Source organism: Setaria italica, chromosome IV (assembly GCF_000263155.2).
Source record: "Setaria italica strain Yugu1 chromosome IV, Setaria_italica_v2.0, whole genome shotgun sequence".
Lineage (NCBI taxonomy): Eukaryota > Viridiplantae > Streptophyta > Magnoliopsida > Poales > Poaceae > Setaria > Setaria italica.
The window spans coordinates 7,111,443-7,120,850 of record NC_028453.1 but is presented as its reverse complement, the minus strand read 5'-3'; the positions used below and the strand labels follow the sequence as shown (position 1 = coordinate 7,120,850).

The following is a 9,408-nucleotide window of genomic DNA, read 5'->3' as shown; positions in this document are numbered from 1 at the left end:
AATTTATATCAATTGATCCAGTTATTAAACAGTAAATAAAGCAGGGTTAACTAGCTTAGATCTTCATCTGTTCAAATGAGACCGTGTAACAAAACTAGATCTCAGAACAAGGATATATGTTATTGTCAGCCTCGCCAAAAAATAAAGACAATAGCCAAAAGTAGAAGGTAAACAAGGATAGTGCACTTACCTTGTATACTTGTCTTGTCCTTGGAATGCCAAATATTTCAGAGGCATGTGCTATATAGATCTCATACATGGCCATTTTTTCACTGTTTTTTTAGATTAAGGATAAAATCATCCGGCCTCGGCCATCCACGAATGAATGCCTATAGCCAACTTACATAGACCTGACAGAAACTCAGCATTTAAGCTATAACTCAAGACCTGACAGAAACTCAGCATTTACGCCATGACTCAAGACCTGACAGAAGCTCAACATTCGAGCAATGACTTAAGGATCACACCAAAACAAACTACTGGCAAACCCTCCAACCCTCCAAACAGCACTCAGAGTTCTGATACAACTCTCCACCAACTGAGCTGATGCGCAGCTATTGAAGAATTCGCCTCCTAAAGTTCCAGCCATACTTGTTGAAGAACTCCATAGCAGTTACTTCAAACCTGCTGCAATTTTTCTTTAGATCAATTTTCTCTTCCTCCTTTGATAGCACTGCCCATGTTCTTGTCCAATGTGTCCCTCTAAAGATTACCTGCAAAAAGGAGTTAGTGATCGTGCCTTTGAACAGTAAATCGTTTATATTCAACCATAACGCCCAGCAAAGTGCAGTAGCTCCTATAATCATCTGGTTCCTAATTTTTCGAGGATATACTCTAGTCCAAGAACCCAGCAAGTTAGAGACACTAACAGGCGGTTGAATTCCAAACGAAAAGAAATCTGGCAAGATGACAATCAAAGAAGAGGTGTTGCATTGTCTCTTCTGAATTACAAAAGCAACACATGGTGCTTCCTTGCCATCTCCTCTTAGCAAGGTTATCCTTTGTTAGAATCACACCTTTTTTTCAAATACCATAAGAAGATTTTGATTTTTAGTGGTAGTTTAAGTTTCCAAGTCACACACATGGATGGTACTCCTTCAGCTTGCATTATCTTCATGTACATTAATTTTACTGTGAACTTTGTTTTTATTCAGATTCCATATAAATTTGTCCTCCTGTTCATCTATACCGTGAGTAGCAATCTCTGTCACTAATTCTAGCCATTTATTTAATCTATGACCTGTTAATGCTCTTCTAAAAGAGACACTCAAAGGGACTGATCCACAAATTTTGGCCACAGTATCATCCTTCCTTCTGGCTATATTATACAAAGATGTATATCTTTCCCTCAATGTTACCTTTCCAATCCAAACATCTTCCCAAAATCTGGCCTTTTTCCCATTGTGTACCTCAAAAGTACCCATTGACAAGAATTGGTCTTTTATTTCTATGAGGCCAGCCCAAAAATGTGAATCCCCCCTTTTCCTTGTCACTTGAGATAGGGCCTTGTTCACTAGATATTTTCTTCTAAGAAGCTTTTGCCATACTCCATCCTCATTTAGAAGTTTAAATAACCACTTGCTTAGCAAGCATCTATTTAGAACTTCCAGATTGGATATACCCAAACCTCCTACATTTTTTGGTGCACAGAGGATACTCCATTTGGCCAACTATATTTCTTTTTGTGTTCATCACTTTGCCAGAAAAATCTAGATCTATAATAGTCCAGTGTTTTCAGAACTCCTTTAGGTATTCTAAAAAAGGACATCATAAACATTGGTAAACTGGAGAGAACAGAATTTTTTCACTGTTAGAAGCTACCCTTACAGATACATCATATATATTCATGGCACGTTAGCAACGGCGTAGTCTTCCTCAAGTTTAGCCCATTGTAAATATAAGGCCTTCTTTTCATCTGGAGGAGCCTGACCAAAAGAAGCAAAGTTCAAGTACAGAAGTAAGATAAGTAACTTTTTAAATAAAACAATAGTGCGTGAACAAAAGAATCAGGTGCCAGTGCATAGACAAGCAAAGCAAGTGCAAAGGATCCAGTAGTAAATATAAACATGAAGTGAGGAAGACATGGTTCTGAAAGAAACGCCAAAGCAACTAGTGGAGTAGTTCACTTGTATTGCCCTTTTAAAGATACCTTCAGCACTATCTACACGGTTATGTTTCCCATACATCTTTGTAAATGACACCCATATAGAGTATGGGGCTTCCCAAGTGCCTTCATTGGGTCCACACACTCCAAAGTTTTCACAGCCTCAACATATGTGGTTACTTGCCTTGCAGGATCCTTCTCAAAAAGCTTCACCCTCCTACACACATCATTTCATTGTTAGCCAATTATATCGAGTCAGAAAATTGAGAATACTCGGGCGCTATATCTTCGCATTCCACAACATCACTATTCAAAATGAGATTTGGACACAGAGACTCGCCATCATTAAAGATCAGAAACTTGCCAATCAAAGTCAAATGTGGAGCAGCTTAAAACTGTGTGCTAGGATCTGCAATTAACTATAAAAAATGTTGGTTTTATACCACAATTTGGTTATAACGAGATGAAACATTGTTGCAAACTCCATGTGATGGGGTGTAACTGGGTAGCTAGTTTATCACGAAATTATCCAGCTCAAAATTGATCCGTTGCCAGTAAGCTAGAACATTGATATCAACTTTCACATAAATATATCCTGAAAATGGTGAAAAAACCATGCATTTGCTGCAAACAAAAATAAAATAAACCCACAGTTGCACATGCGGCAAAATTGATATGCATATTTGATCTCTTAACCTGCCTAGTAAACACATTCAGTTAATTAAACCATAGTAGTAGCGAACGGACTAATAAGCTAATAAATTAAGCAGCTCTATCGAGTTTCACCTTGCCCCTCCAAATTATGTGGATTCCTCCGAAGGTCGTCTTCCGACGGGTATAGCCCCGGCAATATCCCGACATCCGGGCCGGCGTCGGGGGCGGGCTTCGCCGCCGCTGCCATGGCTACGGGACCCGATGCCGACGGCATCGTCGCGCGGTTGGAGTTGGATCCTCTCCAGGGTTTATATTCTTACGGGGTGGGTTGCAGCTGGTCGCCTAATCAAGCGTCGGAGGATCTTGCCGGCGAGCTGCGGGCAAGCCGGTGGTGGCCGGTGGGTGATGGCTGCTGTGAGACGAACGACGACGGCGGGTTGAAGAGAAGCGGGCCGGGCTATGTGTGGGCCGCATAGGATATATTCGCTCGTGGGCACATTTGTTGTGTGCCTAAGTGAATTTTTAATTTTTTTATTTTTTTTACGATTTTGTAGAAATAAATAGTGGAACAAAAAATTGAAAAAATGGATCTATGCCGCCAGACCAAACGGCGGTAGGGGTACTTTCTCCGGTGACCTACCCCGTTTCAAGCGGCGGTTATTGCCTGCAGCTGGGTTGGGATGCTATAACCAGTTGAAATGGCTATAACTACCTATAGCTGTTTGAACCGGCTTTAGCTCTATTTTAATTATTTTTCCCTCATTATTTTATTATGACATTTATGAAAGTAAATTATGTAGTTCCATTGCAATATTTAACTTCGTAATTTGAGGTTATTGCTCTGTTTTAAATATTGTTCCTTTATTTTTGTATGATATATTTGAAAGTAGAATATGTAAATTCGTAATTTGAGAGAGGTAGAGTGATTGAACGAAATAATTGAAAATGATTTAACTCCCAGCCTACATAAAGTAGTCTGCGGATGACTACACATCGTACGCTATACAATCGTACCCTGCATCGGCCTACAAAAGATAAAGGAGGTCCTACGCACTAAATGCGTCCTCGCTTGAAACGAGGCTCACCGCGACCACGACCACGCCTCACTACCCGCTGCGCAGCTCTGGTCTGGAACTGGTCGTACGCCAAGGGTTCCCGTGGGGCAACATCGCGAGGCGGACGTCCTGCTGCGGCCACAGGTGGTGTTGCGAAGTCCTGGGTCACGCCCTGTGTAGAGCCTTCGAGGCGTCACGCAACTACGAAGCACCGATCACGTCAGGCTCGTGTCTCAACATTTCGTCCACCCAAGCATGGATGTTGGACCTCTCTGTCCTTCCTCCTCGACGGAGTCCTCCGAAGCCCCTTCGCCGTCTGCGAACCCTGTTATGCAACCAAGGAAATGGTATTGTTAGTTTCGTTGCGTATTTAAAATGGAATAGAATACATGTATTCATCACGTACTGTAGTGGCGTAGCTCTGTGCCTGGTGCAGCAGAAGAGGGCCCCGCTCCACTGTAAGCTCCATACATATGCGGGGCTGTGTTAAGAAATTATTAGTTAGTAAGGTTAATTGGACAACATTTCGTCACTAGTGTATGATAAAATAACATTCACATACCTGTCGAGGTCATGTACTACGGAATAGTGGACAGGCCGGTGAGGGCATGCCAAAATGATGGTGGTGCCGGTGTGGCCGAGGATAGCTCGGCCGCTCGCACCTGGGAGGGTGGATGTGCCTGTGGTGTAGTACAGGGGCCGGGATACGGCGGACAAACGGGTCGCTGAGAGGATGTACCCGTCTGGTGAGTAGGAGCTGGAGAGGATGAACAGGGGTAGGTAGCCTGTGGTGGAAGCACGACGTCTGCGCAACTGCCATGGCAGCTGACGGCCCTGAGGAATCTATTGCAGGCACCCAAGGCCCTCCTGTACAGCGACTCGTGCTGCTCCACAGACAGCTGCTGGAAGTGGTCGATGCCATACGTCAACTCCGCGGAGACCTCTAAAATAACGTCGTACTTTTGGGAAGAGGACAGGGTTCAAGTTAGCCACACGACATGATGCAAGTTGAGTAACAGAGATGATGCAGAAGCTTACCACGACGCCGAAGTTGACGTCCCTTGAGCGCGGGTACGTCTGCGACAGGCGCAGTCTCCGTCGGTGGCTGTCTCGGAACGTACGTCTCCCGCGTCCTGGTCCTCGGCAAGAACCACTAAAGGTACACTGCGAAAGCGTCGTCGTCGTGCGCACGGTCCTCCTGCTCCACCTCGTCTAAAGCGGTCGTCCACATCTCAACCCACTGAACCATCCTCGAAACTCACTAGGCCTAGGCCCACCACCACCCTGACGGGTAGCCCTAACATAACCATCGTGCAGCGGGTTAGATAAACGAAAAATATTTATTGCAAGGAGAATGAAAGGGTGGGGTGTACCTATGAACGGCGGCTGAGACTGCTTACGTAACAGAAAGTGGGGACTGCTGGTACAGGCCGAAGTGTCTCATGACACGGTGAACCGCGTAGTCCTCGACGTGGATATTGTACACCAGTGGCCTCATCCGACGAGTCATCATCCTGGCATCATTGGCCTCCTCTCCTTCCCTCTCCACCTGCTCAACTAACTCAGCAATTTCTTCCCCCTCATCAGCCTCCCCATTAGGCTCACGAGCTGCAACACGATCCTCTGCATCTCCCCCTTCTGCCCCATCATGATCAACTTCTTCATTTGCCCATCATTACTCTCCACATCTTCTTTGGCTTCAACTTCAGCACCTCCCACTTCTTCTACCATCAGATTGCTAGACTCAGCCTTCGTGAACAATTGAACATACCATATGAGCGGTAAACTGTGCCTCGTGCATGCCTTTACATAAGCTAAGTAGTTCGGGGTTCCTTCAAGCGAGAGCAGCTCCCAAAAGTTTATATCGGGCCATCTCTTCACTACAGCCCTCACAGACACATTCACTTGATCTCTGTCAACACCGAAATCCTTACAAAGCCACCAGCATATGTCCCCCAAGTCCTCTCTCTTGCTCTTGGTAAATACTTGCAGAAATTGAAAACCACTCAAATATACCCCTTCTGGACCATATCTAACCTCCCTCGGATCATAGAACACTTGGAAATATAAACTATCCGACATGCCTGCCAACATACACGAAACGAGCAGTCCAAATTACTCTCATTAACTTAAATCAGTTAACTCCAACGACACCTTCATTTAATTCTATCATTGATACTAACAACTATTTAAGAGTAAACCAACCTTACGAACAAAATTTAGCATAGGCATTTACCCGGAAGAATATATGGGACAAGCACAAAGGTCCTCACTAAATCTAATAATTCAAACTACCCAAAAATAACTACATTGTCAATACCTAAATAAAATATAACCCTACCAATGCAAATAATATTCATCTAAATTTAATCTACATAAATCAACAAACTAAATTTACTGTCAGCTAAATACCTATGCTAAATCCACTATACTGGCTAAGCTACATTTTACTATGTCTAAAATCCGCTACATTTTCCTAAATCTCAGAACATCTATCCACTACACTATCTACATTAACTAAACTACGAGATTTAAAAAAAATACCTGAAATGAAGCGACAACCGAAGCTTCAATCTCCCTCCCCTCCCTCCCTCCCTCTCCCTTTCTTTCTTCCTTCCTTCCTTTCCCTCCCTTCCTCCCTCCTCCTCCCCTCCCTCCTTCCTTCTCCTCTCCCTCCCTCCCTTCGGTCTCCCTCCCTCCCTTCCTTGCTCATTCGGTCTGCTCTGGCGTGGGTGGGAGCCTGGGGGTGGCCGCGCGCCGTTTATATAAGGGGGGCCCGCCAGCTCATCCGGCGGTAAGGGCTGGCTTCTGTCGTTTGAACTGGCGGGGCGCCCTTACCGCCAGATGAAATGGCGAAAGCTCCTTATACGCCACACCATTGGAACCCGTGGGCGACCCGCCAGATGGGGGCAGTAAGGAACTTACAGCCGATTCAGCCGGCGGTAAGACCCTTACCACCGTTTCAACCGGCAATAAGATGCTACCGCCGTTTAGTCCGGCAGCATAGATCCATTTTTGCAAAAAAAATTTGTTCGACTATTTATTTGTACAAAATCGTAAAAAAATGTAAAAATAAAAAAAGTCCTATATAAGAAATTGGGCCGACGGAAAGAGAGATTGGGCTCACTAGGCCGACTTTGCCATTTAGGAATCCTGGGGGCTCCCACGTGTCTTCTAAGATAGATAAAATCCATATATCTCATGTACAACTTTTTTAACATATATCAACATTTCTTTGTATTCATCAAGTTTTTAAAAAAGTCTGACTTAATTGTTATCAACATTTCTTGACATTGATCGATATTTTTTTTATATATACCAATATTTTTCTTTAACCTTTTTGCATTCACCAACATTATTGCTCAACAATTTTTTACATGCACCAATTTTTTTTCACTTACCAACATGTTTTTTTACACTCACCAACAATTTTTTTTACATTCACTAACTTTTTTACGTAAAAAATGTTAAGATAGTTCATTTAAAATGTTGGGATAGTTTGTTGGGCTGTTGTAGGCCCGTTATTGGACTATTGCTAGATTATATATGTTTAGTTATCTATGTTCCGGAAGATGGATAGGTCTGTTTGTTTGAGTTTCCTAGCACCTTCTCAGCATGAAAAGTTAGAAGCTCAAATAAATAGCGAACTTCTCGTGTAGCTTGCAGAAAGCTAGAAGCTCAGAAAAGCTGAGTTTATATGGAAAGCTGAAAAGCTCGGTTTTCTCAGCTTTCCATAGTTTTTTGAGTTCAGGAAGCTAAATAAATATTCTAAAAACCAGTATTGGCTTTTCAGAAATAAAAAGCTAGCAACAGCTTTTCAGAAAAACTTAAAAGCTGCAGCTCAAACAAACAGGTATTAATTTTTTTCCATTTTTACTGCTCGTTCCCTCATCCCTCAACGAGGTTGAACGGCTCCCGCAGGATCTCCTCCACAGGTCGTCCTCCTTCCTCATTTTTTCTTTTTCGCAAAAATGTCCGCAGGTCGTCCTCCGACGGGTACAGCTCCAGCAATATCCCGACGCCCTGGTCGGCGGCCGGGCTAGCTTCGCCGTCGTCGCCACGGCTACCAGACCCACTAGCGACGGCGTCGTTGCGCGAGGTTGGAGTTGGATTCTCTCTAGGGTTTAAATTCCTTCGGGGTGGGTTGCCGAATCAAGCGTCGAAGGAGGTTGCCGGTGTCAAGGAAAAATTTCTCAGGCGAAAAAAACGAGAAATCCAATAACGTGTTTCTCGGTTGAGCCCATTTTTTGTTTTACCGCTTGAAATTCGGTCCTTTTGAATTCGCGCCCAAATCAAAGAAGCTCGGCCCAAAACCCCTACCTCCCAGCTCCACCGTAACCCTAAACCTTATCCATTTCTATACATTGTTATGTCTTGTTTTTCATGTTAGGTTGTTTGAAAATAATCTAGGTTATTTTATGTACAAATTGAGGGTTATTTTCTAAATTTTGTCTGAAAGGAAAACGTTGAATCCGAGAAATTTTCGAGAAATCCTATAAACACGTTTCTTAGTGACCTCCGATTTTTTTTCTCTTAAACCTTGGCCGGTGTTGGGGAGGATGCCCGCCGAGCAGAGCGGGTAGGCCGGTGGGTACGATGGCGAAGGGCGGCGGCGCCTGCCGCTCGCTGGGTCGAAGAGAAGCGGGCCGAGCTATGTGTGTGGGCCGCATACGATAGTTCACTCACTGGCCCATTTGTTGCCTGAGTCTGAGTTATATGAAGTTGGGCTGACGTAGAGAGAGATTGGGCGTTTGGGCTCACTAGGCCGACTTTGCCATAAAAAAATTGATAAAGGACTTTGCCATTTTGAATCCTGGTGGGTCACGGCTGCTGTTGTCATCCAACGGTGGAAGCCTGGAAGGGAGAGGGAAGCTGATAAGATTCATGAGAACAAGAATGGCGGCGCCGTAGACTGGAAACTCTTTCGGCGGCCGCGGTGGGCCGGCCGAGACGCCGCTCCGGCTCCGCCAGCCGAAGTATAGGAAGTTAGGAACCCAGCACCGGTCCCAGCGGCAAGTGGCTTGACCCTGGCACTGCCGAGTGCCGACGGTTTGCTGTGCGCCATGGCACGTCCAGTTCTCATCCCTGACCGCACGCACTCCCACCCTGCCCTACCAGGCTACCACGGCTGAGAATCCACCAGGCCCCAGCCACGGCTGGCCTGAGCTGAGCGAGAGCTCCTCGCCCGTCCTCTCCTCGGGTTCACGAGGATGGCGTTGCGCTGCACTGCCCATCCTCATGGCCCACGCCCCACGCATCAATCAATCACCACCACCACCCTTCACTCGCGCTGCAACCCCATCCGGCCGGACCCAGCGTCCTGCGCTCTGCAAGACTGCAACCTCTCGCCTCGCATCATTTACACCTCCCTGACACGCCACGGGGCCGACGCGTCCGTCCACAAGCCCCGCGACATCCGCACAACCGGCACATGCCGCCCTCCAGGTGCCCGGGGGCCACGGCATGGCAGCGGCAGACGTCCTACGTCCGGGTCCGGGAGGGAAAAGATCCCAGAAAATCCAGTGCTGCTCTGCCGTTTGATCACCAATCTTGATCCCAGTAACAGAAAGAAACTCACCACTTTACAGAGGTCAG

General features: G+C 45.6%; 1 long non-coding RNA gene across 1 annotated transcript; it reads right to left on the bottom strand.

Annotated features, from left to right (window-relative positions):
* Positions 1–258: 258 nt before the first annotated feature.
* LOC111256970 lies at positions 259–3,207 on the bottom strand. Its single transcript, XR_002677292.1, has 3 exons — positions 2,891–3,207; positions 2,150–2,321; positions 259–1,925 (listed from the first exon to the last, which is right to left on the bottom strand). It is a non-coding gene; the product is annotated as an uncharacterized LOC111256970 (long non-coding RNA).
* Positions 3,208–9,408: the final 6,201 nt, after the last annotated feature.